We start from the raw sequence: 14,915 nt of genomic DNA on the forward strand, positions 1-14,915 counted from the left end.
GGAAATAGGGTAGGCGAGGTGACAGTGGGAGAGCACTTTGGGACCAGTGACCATAGTTCTATTAATTTTAAAATAGTTACAGAGAGGGACAAAACTGGTCCACGGGTTCAAGTTCAAGACAGGAGCTTGCAGAGGTTGATTGGAGTAGTTTGTTTGCAGACAAAGAGATCTCTGGCAAGTGGGAGGCCTCTAAAAGTGAGATAGCTAGAATTCAAGGTCTACATGGTCCTGTGAGGGTGAAGGTCAAGGTTAGCTGAAATAGTGAACAATGGATGACAAGAGATATTGAGGCTTTGTCCAAAAAAGGAGGCATGGCTCAGGTACAGGCAAATGGGATCAAGGGAATTTCTGGATGTATGTAGGGGATACAGGAATTTACTGAAGAAGGAAATCAGGATGGCGAAAAGGGGGCACGAGATAACCTTGGCCTAGAAGATATGGGTGAATTCAAAGAAGTGCTTTATGTATTTAAAGGAAAAAGAATAGCTAGAGAGAGAATAGGACCCCTCAAGTACCAAAGTGGACTTGCATGTGTGGAACCACAGGAGATGGGCAAGGTCCTCCATGAATATTTCTCATCTGTTTTTACCGTGGAGAAAGACATGAAGACTGAGGAACTTGAGAAGTTAGTGATGATATCTTGAGGACAATCCATATCACAGTAGAGGAGGTGTTGAATGCATTAGAATGTATGAATGTGGATAACTTTCCTGGTCCTGACCAGATATATTCAAGAATCCTGCAAGAGGCTGGAGAAGAAATTGTGGGCCTCTGGCTGATATTTTTGCATCATTATTAGCCACGGGTGAGGTCCTGGAAGACTGGAGGGTAGCGAATGTTGTGCCCTTATTCAAGAAGGGCTGCAAAGAGAATCCTAGGAACTATCGACCATTAAGTCTAACATCTGTGTTGGATAAATTACTTGAGAAGTTTCTGGGGGATAAGATATAGATGCATTTGAAAAGACAGGGTGTGATTAGGAGTAGTCAGCATGGCTTTGTGTGTGGGAGATCATGCCTCACAAATTTGTTAAGAGTTCTTTGATGAAGTGACCAGAAAGGCTGATGAGGGCGGATGGTAGATGCAGTATTGTCTTTGATAAAGTTCCATGTAGTAGGCTGTTCTGGGAGGTTAGATTGCATGGAATCCAGGGGGAGCTGGCAAATTGGATATACAATTGGCTGGATGGCAGAAAGCAAAGGATAATCGTGGAAGGATGCTTATTGGACTGGAGACCTATGATTAGTGGTGTAGCTCAGTGGTCAGTGCTGGGCCCATTGTTGTTTATTATCTATATCAGTGATTTGGATGAGAATGTCCAAGGCATGATTAGTAAGTTTGCAAATGACATTAAAATAGGTGGTAACATGGACAGTGAGGAAGGTTACCAGAAGTTGCAGCAGGACCTTGATCAGCTGGGGAAGTGGGCTAAGAAATGGCAAATGCAATTTAATATAGTTAAGAGAGAGCTGTTGCATCTTGGAAAGTCAAATCAAGATAGGAGTTTAATGGTGAATGGTCAGGCCTTAAGGTGTGTGGATCAGAGGGACCTTGGAGTTCAGCTGCATTGTTCTCTGAAAGTGGAGTCACAGGTAGGCAGAACAGTGAAGAAGGCTTTTGGCACAGTGGCTTCATCAGTTAGGGCATTGAATATAAAAGTTAGGGAGTTATGTTGCAGTTGCACTTGGAGTATAGTGTTCAGTTTTGGTCACCTTGCTATAGGAAGGGTGATATTAAACTGGAAAGAGTGCAGAAGAAATTTACAAGAACATTACCAGGACTCAAGGGTCTGAGTTTTAGGGAGAGGTTGGACAAGCTAGGTCCTTTGTTCTTTCGAGCCTAGGAGACTGAGGGGGCTCTTATAAAAATATATAAGATCATGAGAGGCATAGATAGGGTGCATGCATTCAGTCTTTTTTCCCAGGGTTGGGAAATTGAGAACTAGAGGGTATCAGTTTAAGGTTAGAAGGCAAAGAATAAAAGGGAACCTGAGGGACAACTCTTTTTACACAGAGGGTAGTACGCATATGGAATGAGCTGCTAGCAGAAGTGGTTGAGGGGGAACACTAACATAATTCAAAAGGCATTTGGACAAATATATGGATAGCAAAGGTTTAGAAGGGTATGGGCCAAATGCAGGGAAATGGGGTTAATGTGGATGGACATTTTGGTCAGCATGGAGTGGTTTGGGCTGAAGGGCCTGTCTGTGTGCTGTAGGACTCTGTGACTCTATAGAGTCAGTGCTGGGATCATAATTATTTTCAATATATAAATGATTTGGATGACTGAAATCTGTATACAATACTACAGCTATGTTTGTGTATAACACAAAAATAGACAGGGAGACAAGTAGTGAAGATGACCCAAGGAGTCTACAAAGGAACATAGACAGGTTAAATGAGTGGGCAAATACTTGAAAGATGGTGTGAAAGATGGAATAGTGTGAGAAAATGTGAGGTTATGCACTCTGGCAGGAAGAATAGAGTTGAATATTATTTAAATGAAGGAACACTGCAGAAAGTTATAGCATTTGGAAGTTCTTGTGTATGAATCACAAAAAAGCTAGTATCGAACTTCAGCAGGCAACTGGGAAAGTAAATGGAATATTGGCCTTTATTTTAGAAAGAACAGCATATAAAATAGGAAGTCCTGGTAACATCTGTGACAAGAGAAATAGAGTTAACACTTCTTCTTCAGAAGAATAAGAGTCCTATCAGATTTGAAATGTCAACTCTGTTTCTCTCTCCACAGATGCTGCTGTATTTTTCATAGTACAGACTTGCTGGACCAAATTGTCTCTTCTGTACCATATGATTCTATGCTTCTGTACCAGACCTGCTGAGTTTCTTCAGAATTTTGTTTGTTTCAGGTTTCCAGCATCCACAGTATTTTAGTTTTATAAACATTGGGAGACTACAGCTGGAATACTATGCAAGATATTGGGCCCCTTATCTACAAAACGATATACTGGCATTGGAGGTAGCCTAGAGACGTTTTATTAGGTTGATCCCAGGAGTGAAGGGGCTCTGATTTGAGGAGAGATTGAGTATCATTGGAATTTTGAAGGAGAGGCGACCTTATTGAAAACATACATGATTCTTAGGGGTCTTGACAGGATAGACACAGAAAGGTTGCCTTGCCTTGTGAGGAAGTCTAGGACCAGAGGGCATAATCTCAGAATAAGGGGGTCATCCATTTAAAATAGAGATAAGGACTATTTTTGAAGGTGGTGAATGAATGGAATTCGTTACCATTTTGAGGGCTGTTGAGCATTTTCAACGCTGAGATAGATTTTTTTTAATCAGTAAGGGAATCAATCGTAATGATGACAAAGCGGGCAAGTGGAGTTCTGCATTATCAGATTAATCGTGATCTCATTGAATTGTGGAACAGACCTGACAGGCATTACGTTTGCTCCTCCATTTTATGGTCCAAGGCTGAACTGGTTCTTTCCTTCAATATCCTGATGGCACCCTCGCACTGCTTTGTCAATTTTATTTGCAGATGGTTCTTTTGTTCTCAAGATCTGTTCTGTTCCGTTCTTAAATGTAGGTGCCGTTCCATTTCTACAAATGGTTTTGCGTTTTGCTGTTTATTTTTGTTCACACCCAGTCTTGTGATTTGGGGTTTCGAACCACCTCCCTCCCCACAAACACACACACACACTCACTATTGAGCAGATTATATGAGCCATTGTCGGATTGATGTGGCCGACAAGACTGGCGACGCGTTTGACTCCGAAAGGGTTAATGAAAGCTGGAACTTCAGCGACCGCCCATCTTTTGAGAGTGGGGGAGGGTTTTTTTTATTGCTCTCTCTCTCTCTTTGTTAATTTCAGCGGAACAGTAGATGTGAGTAAGACGCGTCACCGCCGGTTCTTCAGTACTGCCTCATGGTGTGAAACTCAGCTGAACCCCAGGAAGTAAGTTTAGGATACCAAACGGCATCTTCTGAGCAGGAGAGAGGAATTGCCTGTGTTGTTTTCGAAAGCGAAGGTAGGCACAGTCTGCGGAGTGGGGTAAAATAGGACGGGATCTGCCCCGGATGGAGTGGGATTGGGACTGGGAGAGGGGGATGGGAGGGAAGGGAAAGAAACCCTTCCTTCATTCTCTCGTGATCCGACATCCTCCGGCCTGACCGTATGGTATCCCCGTAACTTCCTGCAGCCCTGTAATCCTCTCGGATCTCTCTGCATTCCCTCCCCTCCTTTGGATCTTAAGCCGTGTTCAAAGGTGCCCGTACCTTTTTTGGGGGGGGGATAATTCCCTCCCGAAACCCGTTCTGTTTCTTCCCCTCCCCTCCCCCCCCCAACCCCCCCTCAACCCCCCCTCAGGGCTTGTGCGAATCGAGTCGCTTGAGCACAGGCTGTGTTCCATCTTCCTGTGGGACCTCGTCTCTGAGCCGCTCCCCTCTGAAGGTTCTGTTGAACTGCGGCAAAGGCACTCGCTAAATCCTGTGGGGCAGCATCGCCTGCCGCAATGGCATTCTGATTTGAAACGCTTCCCCTGGAAGTTTTTTTTTCGTTAGAAGTGAAATTGCAGAGCCCCATTTGTTTTTTCTTTAATCGCTTGTTTTTTTTTGCTCACTCATTATCCTCTCGCCCTCTCTGAACAGAAATGGTATTAATAGAGAGCCTTTTTTTTTTGCTGAGTGAATATAAATGTTGGATCCATCCATCGCAGATTCTTAAGCTAAAGCTAAAGCTATGCATCGGCTCTAATCGTCAATGGGAGCAGATGTCCCGGGAGGAGTCGTCCTTTGTTGCCTTGGGGGTGGGAGCAAGGCAGATCAAGGGGAGGGGTCTAGGGGGAGGCAGGGATTATCAGGAGGAGATCCTCCTCCCTGCCAGTTCTAATTGGGACCCGTTTCCATTGTGTGTGTGTGTGAGAGAGAGAGACCATTTGAGCCCCATTGCTGTTACAATGAATCGGTGGAAGGTGACAGCTGGCAGCACAGACACACTGACCCGAGCTGAAGGATAAGCCCCAAAGGTGATTGCGGTCGGGTCCGTGTACCGCCAGCGTGACGCTTTATCATGTAAACCGGGTCACTTCGGGACTGCCAACTTGGAGGGGCTTGGATTCGCCGTGGTAATTCATCATGACATTCCGGGATTTAGAAAAGGGAGGGGGAAATTTGGTGAAGAGTGGGGACCCCCCCCCCCCCCCCCCCCGGGTTTTAACACTTGGAGAGCGGGTTGATTGCTGTCGGTCCTAGTTACGTACAAGAGGTAGCCCCACGTTTACGTTTATGAGTGAACGAGGTGCCACCTCTGAGCCAGCAGTTTTGTGTTGTACACAGCAGGGGGGCCTGAGGACAGATTTGCAGGAAGGCACTGGAGGGTGGGTGCTGCACTGTCGGAGGTGCTGCCTTTCCGATGGCACGTTAGACCGAGGCGCCCTCCTTTTTTGTTGTAAGGGAGCCCACGGAAGGACTTCGAAGGCGAGCAGGTTGTGTTGACATCGGGGTGCTGGACCATAATTCACCCCACTGCCAACATCATCAAAAAGAAAAGGTTGACATCCCGTTGTGGGATCTTGCTGTGCGCTTGCTGTTGTATTTTCTACAGTGCCAGCGGTGACACCTTTCAAAATTTGGTTTTGACATATTCAGATGTCCTGAGACAGTGCAGCTTCTGGTGGTTATGCAGGAAGACTCTGAACTGTACTCTGTGATTGGCAAACTGCTTGGAGGGAATCCTGGAATGGTGTAGGGATGATGAAATCGTGAAGAACCATAGATTTTCCCGAGATAAATGACTCGCCGGCATGATTTAAACAATGTGCCCGCAAAGGTGCTTACTTGTACTGAACTGACTACTTTTTAGCTGAGTCAGCACAATAGCCTCAGCCCCAGATGAAGGTTGCTCCCATCCTGCTGACCAGTGCTCTTCCCTCACCTGCTCAAAGTTAGCAAGTTTCTTGAATCCTCTACTCACGGTGCCATAATCTCTGTGTTCAGGGAGGGACCCAACGGGTTTCGAACCCCATTGCTATCAGCACCAACTGAATTCACACAAGCCATCCCACCAATTCAAACGAGCCCCCTTGCCCTGCTCTCCTCTTTCCACTTCTCCCTCTTCTCACTCCCACATTCACCCCTTCTTCCAACTCGTCCCCTCCCCATTCCCCTCGACCCTCTCACTTCCTTCACCTTGCTCCTCAGCATCATCCCACCACCTCATCTTCCCTCTTCACCTCCTCTCAACTCCCTTCCCTCTTCAGCCCCTTCATCCCCTTATCACTTTCTGCCTCTTCCCTCCCCTCCCCCGTCTCTCTCTCTCTCTCTCTGTCCCCTCCTCTACCTCCCCCTTCCTCCACCCACACATTGCTGTCTTTTCCTTTCTCTTGCTTCTCTTCTCCCCCTAGCATCTCACCTCTTTTTGTTCCCCCTCTCCCTTATGATCTCTTCTTTCTCTCACCCTGGATATGTCTCACCGCTACAACCCTCCCCCTCCTGCCGTTCCTCTTGCAGATTCCACTGAACATAAGAGGTTGTGACAGGCCCTGGTGCCCTGTTCTGTTGGTGTATAATTAAGCAGACTGGAGCAGAATTAGACAAATCAAGCAAAAGCTGCCTTAGCCCTCAGAAAGCTGAGGGATTATTTAAGAGTGAGCTACAATTACAGTGCCAAAAAAACAAGGGGAGTGGGGACTGGCTGCTCCAGTTATGTGATATTAACCAGACAGTGCTAATTTCCATCAGTCTCTCAAATGCTGCAGTGTGAAGCAACTCTTGCTGTGTAATTGTTGTTTCCAGTCTCCCTTTAACACCTAAAGCTTAAAAACAGTGTGACTAATGTTTCTTACAGGGTACCTATCAAATATTTTACCATCTTTAACTCCCTTGCTTGTTCCTGATGTTTCCTTCAGTCAATACTCCAGGTGAAACCTTTAATAAAGAGCAGTTAAATCTCAGCTAGAGTATTGTCCAGTTGGGGACCCTGTATACGGGCCCAGTGTCAGAGAGCTGTGAAGAGTTGGATGAGTGGCTACATATGGGGATACATTTTGGCACTTCTAGCTTAAAATCCATCATCGTAGTCCAATGTGGCAGTGTCACTGGCCAAGATGAACTGAGAGGGGTTGTGGGAGGCTGGTCTACTGCAGTCTCTAACCTGCCTTGAGCATGTTTTTACATGTTCATTCAGTAATGTGCACTTTGCTGCCTGGGCCAACTTTTATTGCCCGTCCCTAATTGTCCTGGAGAACGTGATTCACGGCCTGCTTAAAACACTTGCAGTATGACCGCAATATTTTATTGGTTCGATAGGACACAATGGCTCACTAGGCTATTTGAGATAGTAGTTAAAAGTCAACTGCATTGTTGTGGGTTTGGACTTCCATTTAGGACAAACTAGTAGGTACGGACAACCGATTACCTTTCCCTACTGGATTAGCAAAACAAACAGGTTTTTTAAAAAGCAATTGACAACATTTCATAATCATCATGAAGCTTTAAATCTAGGTTTTTATAATTAAAATTCCATATCTGCTATGGTGGGATTTGAACTAACTCCCAGAATATTACCTGGATGTTTACCTGTCCAGTGACCATACTGCTACCATTGTGACTGGGCTTGAAAATACAAACTATGGGAGGAAACAGTTTGATGGGCCAAATGGTCATATTGGCCTTTGAAGCTTTTCCTACACAAGTGTTGTAGTGAAAGAATACTTGACCTTAATACACCCGCAGTTTAATCCTCTCCCGTTCAACAGTATGACTGGTCACGTTGTCTTGGCTTTGGAGATTTGATGATGTAATGGTCCTTGCACACAGTGTTCTGTTGTACATAAATGTTTTTGGATCATAAAAAATAGGGCAGGAAGGAGTAGACCATTCAACCAATCAAAATCATTGCATTATGTGACAGAAATAGGAGTAAGGTTGTATACAAAGTGGGTCCTGTTCAGACTGTCAAGGTGTCGGTCTCCAAATTTAATGAATGGTTTTGGGGGAAGATAGTGGAAGTGTCAAGAAGGTCAAATGATTATTCATTTGGCCTACAGAGGTAGTCTCTTCACTCTCTCCACCTCAGCAGCTGAGGGACAATGAGGAACTCTTGACTTACCAGAGATAAAGGTCTTTAAGTTAATTGATGACTTCAATGTGTCACCAGCTCAATTACCTACCTCCCAGTAGGTGAGAAAGTGACTGGTTTCCTGCCTGGTGACTAGCCTGCTGCTTTTTGGGATGGGGAAGGTTCCATTTTCTCCAAACTGGTGCATTGATTCTGTGTATGAGTGTTTGTGTGGGGAATGCTGGGGAGACCTGAAAGTGGAAGAATAGAATCCTTTTTATAGGGTGGCACGGTGGCTCAGTGGTTAGCACTGCTGCCTCATAGCGCCAGCGACCCAGTACGATTCCAGCCTCTGGCGACTGCCTGTGAAGTTTGCACGTTCTCCCAGTGTCTGTGTTGGTTTCTGCTGGGTGCTCCAGTTTCCCCTCTCATTCCAAGGGTCTGTTTCCGTGCTGTACATCTCTATGACTCTATGTGCAGGTTAGGTGAATTGGCCATGCTAAATTGCCCATGGTGTGCAGGGATGTGTAGGTAAGGTGGATTAGTCAGAGATAAATGTTGGATAATAGGGTGGGGGAATGGGTCTGGGTGGGTTATTCTTCAGAGGGTCATTGTGGACTTATTGGGCTAAAGAGCCTGTTCCACATTCTAGGGATTCTATAAAAGAAAGTAAAGACTTATCTTCTCACCATTGGATCTCCTGAAAAGTAGGCTTTGAGTGATTGTCTGTAGAACCCAGAAGCTGTTGGTCTTCTGTTTGGTAGGACTTCAGTGTCAGGGTCACTGAAAAGAAACATCTTGCCAATCTCTGCTGATTGGGGCTCAGTACAGTGGGCTTTCTCACTGGGAAGGAAAGTGAACACACTGCCTCTGCCTTTTTCTTTCCCACCACACCACCCACACTCACACGACAAAATCCTGAGCCTGCAAAATGGGATAACTCAGCCCAAATGAAAGAACTGAAGTTGGGGGTGGGTGATAGATATGCTTGAAAGGCCATCTTTAAAACTCCACCAGTATCAGAAAGATCATGGCAGGATGAAAGTCTGTTCACAACATAATTCAACTCCTCAACAGTATCTTCACTCTTACAGGGATTAGTAGGGTATATGCAGGAAGGATGCCTCTTTGGCTGGAGTAGGAGGGGTTTCAAACCATGGAACTTGGTCTCAGAGTAAGGGGCAAGCCATTTAGGACTGAGATGAGGGGGAGGGCAGTGAACTATTAGAATTCTTTATCCTGGATCGTTGTGGAAGCACAGTCATCAAGACCGAGACCAATGGGCTTCTAGATATAAAAGATTTGAGTTGTTTTGTGATGGCAGCGGGGTGGGGGGGTGTTGATTAGTAGTGTGGGACGGTGGCGTAGAGGCCATAATAAAACAGCTTGCTCAATGGTTGAATAGACCCATACTCCAGCTTGTATTTCCTGCATTCTAGCATAAAAAAAGCATGCACACAGCATCTGTGGATTTTTCCTCTTTCTGAAACAGTCTTTACAAACCTTTGCTCCAAGGTCACTTGATACGAGCAACCTATTTTTCTCCCAAGGCCACTATTATTTGCCTATCATCCATCATGTGCTGATTGGGCCTGGATGTGTGAGAGACTGTCCCTACCAACCAGAAACATGGTTATGACAGGTTGTTATACTCTTGGTGAGCCCAGTCTTTACATTAAGCAATCTTATGGCCTGTAATTATTCTAATAAAAACCTGGGTGTCATATTTGATGTTAGAGATGGGCTTCTGACCTATTTCTACCTCTGTTCTATTACCCAAAATCCCTGGTCACAGCTTGGCTGTTGCTGAAATGCTCATCTACACCTGCATTGCCATGAGTTTTGACTCTTCCAGTGCAGGCGTAGCTGATCTGCCACAATTCTACCTCCTGTAACCTTGTGGTTACCCAAAAACAAAGCTGCTGAGCCCAGAGTTATCAATTGCCCCTGTGCTCACTCAACTACAGTAGCTCTTGTGACACAACACCTCAATTAACATTTTCATCCTTGTTTTGAAATCCCACCATGGCCTTGCACCTGCCTATCTCCATCATTTCCTCTGGCCTCTCACCACTTTGGAATACCTGTGTATCTTAGATTTTGCCTCAGCCCCACATTCTGGAATTCCTTCCCTATACTTTGTCTCTATCGCTATCCGCCCTTGAGCTGCTCCTTAAAAGCTTCGTTGGCTGAGCTTTTGGTCATCTCACCCGATATCTCCTTATGTGGCTTGATGTCAAATGTTATTTTTATAATGCTCTTGTGAACTGGCCTGGGAAATGTTTCACTGTATGAAAGGTGCTATATTTGTTAAGTTGTACAGTCACTGGGCCCTCTAACATTTGCAAATTCAGGCATTGCTGTGGAAATAATTGTTTTGTGACTTCCCATCTTCTGTTCTGGTATCTGAATATAATTGCTCCTGAATACAGCTTGTCTAAGAAGTGATCGAAAGGGAGAATGAGTTGTGCAAAGGACGAGTGGGAGTAGGAAAGGTTTAGCTGTCTGTGCCGCAGACAGATCTCACGTCATTGAATTTTTCTGCCCCGAGAGATTCTGTTAGTAAGTGTAACACGATGCTGCCTTGACCGAACAGATCACAGGCAGCCAACTGCTGCAATATCCTCCACATTGAACTCACTTTGTAACCTGAGTTGACAATACTGGGAGAGAAAATTAATTTCCACTGCAGCAGCATGGAATTTCAATTCAATTAAATTTTAAAATTTGGTAATTGAAAAGAGTCTAGGTAGCGGTGGTTGTGAAACCATTGATAATAGTTATGAAAACTCATCTGGTTCACCAATGTCCTTACTTGGCCTGGTCTACATGTGACTCCAAACCCAAAGCAATTTGGTTGACTCTTAACTGAGCTTTGAAGTGGCTGAGCAAAGCATTCATTTCAAAGACCGTTAGGGAGGGCCAGCAAATGCTGGCCTTGCTTGCGATGTCCACAGAAAAACATTTGTCCCACTTGGTCTGTGGCTTCCATTTGGTGGTCCCTTTGACTCAATGTGGAGTTGGCTCGGGAGGGTAAATGATTCCCCCTTCATGTGGGAGGTTGGGGGGGGGATCAGTGTGAGGGAGGGAGGCTGCAGAGAGCTGGTTTTGGGTTGTGGAGTGTAAATCTGCGTTCTGGGCAAGGAGCAGTACCAGTGTCTGTGATTTCTGTTCCTGCCCCTATACTTGGAGCCCACAGGATGGGTGGAGCTGTAGGGCAGCGACTGGGGAAGAAAATGCCTGAGGCTTCCTGATGTGAACACTTAAAATTCTGGTTGGGCCCCAACAACAGAACTGCACCAAGTTCTGATCATTACAATTTTAATTGAGTGTTCTTGAGAAGGTGAGGAGGTTTACCAGTGGCTACAGCAATTAGGGGTTTTAGCCATAAGATTAGATTGAAAAGGCTGCAGAGCCTGGGGGGGGGGGGGGGGGGGGGGGGGGGGGGGGGGGGGGGGGGGGGGGGGGGGGGGGGGGGGGGGGGGGGGGGGGGGGGGGGGGGGGGGGGGGGGGGGGGGGGGGGGGGGGGGGGGGGGGGGGGGGGGGGGTGGGGGGGGGGGGGGGGGGGGGGGGGGGGGGGGGGGGGGGGGAGGAAAGGAAATTGGAGAGACTTGATCAAGGTTATGATTGATCTTTCAAAGAGCTGAAGATATAAGGAGTTAGGGAATTCAGATTTAAAATTTTGTGTAAAGAGGTGTAGGGGTATATATGAGGAGGAATGTTTTATGCAGAGTGAGAATGACCTGGAACTCACCAAATGAAACTGGATGGGGACACTGGGGACCAAATTGGTTAGTGAGACTGACTAGGTTGTTGTCCAGAGTTGATCTAGACTTGATGGACCAAATGCTGTCCCTTTTGTGCTGTGATGAATCTATGATCCTGACTATTGCTCATCCTTGCTCTACATTCCTTTGATACAAACAGAGCATCCTCAGAACAGCCTCCAGGAACTGAAAGGTTTACTCTTATGTTTCTGCTTCCAGATCTATTGACCTTGGCTCTGACAAGGTAGGGGTTAGTTGTAGCTGGGTTTGGATGTGGCTGTGATGCCCTCGTTAGTTGAATAGCTAGATGAAACTTAATTAAAAGGTTAATGGATCAAAAGAACATTGAGGTGTGGTGGACAGTGGAGGGGAAGAAGGTCAGGAAGCGATGTTTGGTGTTGGGATTTGCTAACGATTGAACTAACAATTTGTCCAGACTCTTCCCCTCCCTTCCCCACTTAGAAAACATGGTGAGTAATGTGGGGACCTCATCAATAGGGAAGGTTCAGTGTTGGGTGAGTGTCTTTGACAGATACCTGTCAATGGTCGTCTCCATCTGTATGGCGACTGGTTCTCCAAACTGAACAGGAAATAGGCCCCGATGAGCTTTAAGCCCATGCAGTTTGATGCTGTTTCTGGGCATTGAGTAACATGATGGAAATTAGGTGCCCATTAGACTGCAGCAACTGTGGACAATTCTACCTCATTTTAACCCAGTTTCTATAGGCACGCACACTATAGAAGTCAGTCTGTGTCACTCTCTCTCTCTCTCTCTGAGCTCTGTCTTTTGTCTCTGTCTCTGTCTGTCTATCCTTTTAGGTTTAGCATCAGCATAGGGACTTAACACCAGTCTCTCTCTCTGCAGAGATTTACCAGCTCTTTGGTTTTAAATAAAACACTCCCTACAGTGTGGAAGCAGGCCATTGAGAACACTGACCCTCTGAAGAGCATCCCACTCCCTACCCTATGCCTTCATTTCCATGGCTAATCCACCTAACCTGCACATTCTGGGCAACTTAGCATAGCCAATCCATCTAATTTCCACATCTTTGAATGGTGGGATGAAATCCATGCAGACAGGGGGAGAAGGTGCAAACTCCATAGTCAGTTGCCTGAGGTGGGAATCAAACCTAGGTCCTTGGTGCTGTGAGGCAGCAGTGCTAACCACTGAGCCACTGTGCCACCCTTGTGAGCAGTACAGAAATGTCTGAATTGCAACCCACGCTCCCATGTCCGAATGGAAACAGACTTCTATTTTTATTTTTGTCTCTTGTGATTAGAGTTGTCACTTATTAAGCTTATTAGAGATTTCAATGAATCTTCAACATCAACAAAGATAATGAGAATGCAATGAGCCATTCACTCACTGGATTCTGGCTGTCCCCTCATGTTGTCCTCCCCATCCAGCTCCTATGCAGTGCCGAACTCTGCTTGCCACCTTTTCTACAGTTCTGTTCATTTAAGTCATTGAGAAGTCGCAGGCTTATTCTAAACAAAACCCACTATTTATACCATCACTGCTCCTAAAGGCTGACACTGTAAACATGCAATTCTCTCCCATTCTCCTCCCGCCCCCACACACATCCTGTGTGTTTCCAGTTTAAAAGTTAAAAATCACACCTCACCAGGTTATAGTCCAGGTTTATTTGGAAGCACTAGCTTTCAAGGTGCTGCCTCTTCATCAGCTCATCTAACTATGAAAAAAACCATGAGTTTGTAAAGTGTGCTTCAAGACATCAAGATGTCCCATGTTCTGTGTAGTCACCGTTGGGGGGAAAATTGTGGGAGTCAGTTTGTGTGCGCGAAACTCTTTCCACTCTCCTCTCAAGAAAAAAGTGATTCCTGTGAGAGTATAATTTTTTTGGGTCTAGTTGAAGGATGGCTGTTGAATCAGAACACTGGCAAGAACTTCAGTATTTTAAAAGAAAAATATTGCTGTGACATCTATGTTGAGGTAGATGGGGCTTCCAACAGTGTAGCACTCCCTCAGTACTGAGCAGGACTGTCAGCCTGAATGTTCTGTCACAAGATTGGGACTTAGAATTGCTACACTGTGGAGCAGGCCATTCAGCCCATGAGTCCACACCGACCCTCTGAAGAGCATCCCCTTCTCAAAAACACTCAAGAAGCTTGATACATTCCAAGACAAAGCAGCATGCTTGATTGGCACCGTATTCACCACCTTCAACATCCACTCCGTTCATCATATTGCTGTACAGAGTAGCATCTACACGTTGCACTTGAATAATTCACCAAGGCTTCTTTGACAGCAGCTTCCAAACCCATGATCTCTAGAATATAGAAGGACAAGAGTAGCAGATACATGGGAACACCTTCTCCTGCAAATTCCTCTCCAAGCCACTCACCATCTTGAAAATATATTGCTGTTCCTTCACTATTGCTGGCCAAACCAACAACCAATCTTCCTGTAGAGCTTTTTACTTCCTATCTGAAATAGTGAGGGTCCCTCTCCACATTCCCTCTCTCTCTCATGACTGCAGCAAAGCAACTTGCATTTACATAGCACCTGTAAACATGTAAATAACCTAACAGCACTTCCAAACAGATTTTGACATAGAGCCACAGAAGAGAGACTTGCACATTCTGAGATACACTACAAGGTATCAAAGGCACAGAGCTCTTTGTTTCAGAACCTTTGATCCAGGAAACTGGGGGCACCAATGAGGTAGCAATTCAAAGGCAAGGACAGTCAGAGACCAGAATTGGAGGATGCGGAGATCCTAACACCCTGTGGAACGAAAGAGGACGCTGAAATAGGGAAGGAGACACTCCATGGTGGAATATGGAAATGAGAATAAGAAGTTTACAACTGAGATGTGGTATAATCTGGAATAAAGGGTGATATGCACAGATTGGGTGATGTTACAGAGTTTGAGAGGAAACACTGGTATTGACTCCATGAAAAACAGCCATGAATGAAGACCCAGAACCTGTGGAACTACAGCTTTGGCAAATTTTGATGGAGGACGAATCTGAAGTGAGTTCCGTTTGCTTTAATTGTACAATCATACAAACACATGAATTAGAAGCATGAGTATGCCATTTGGTCCATCGTGTTCACTCCAGTCATCAAACATCCATGTATTCCACTGTGTGAGAACATG

At 45.6% G+C, this 14,915-nt stretch overlaps 1 protein-coding gene across 4 annotated transcripts in view; it reads left to right on the forward strand.

Annotated features, from left to right (window-relative positions):
• The first annotated feature begins 3,832 nt into the window (after window positions 1-3,832).
• pcbp4 (poly(rC) binding protein 4) overlaps window positions 3,833-14,915 on the forward strand; it is a 47,090-nt gene continuing 36,007 nt past the window's right edge. For 2 of the 4 annotated variants that reach the window (XM_072582722.1, XM_072582719.1), the window contains exon 1: window positions 3,839-3,995. The gene's annotated coding sequence lies outside the window, so the exon portion shown is untranslated. Of the gene's footprint in view, window positions 3,996-4,871; window positions 4,992-14,915 lie in introns of those variants that run through there. The other 2 variants (XM_072582720.1, XM_072582721.1) reach the window with 2 other exon arrangements.

The sequence above is a fragment of the Chiloscyllium punctatum genome, chromosome 12 (assembly GCF_047496795.1).
Source record: "Chiloscyllium punctatum isolate Juve2018m chromosome 12, sChiPun1.3, whole genome shotgun sequence".
In the NCBI taxonomy this organism is placed as follows: Eukaryota; Metazoa; Chordata; class Chondrichthyes; order Orectolobiformes; family Hemiscylliidae; genus Chiloscyllium; species Chiloscyllium punctatum.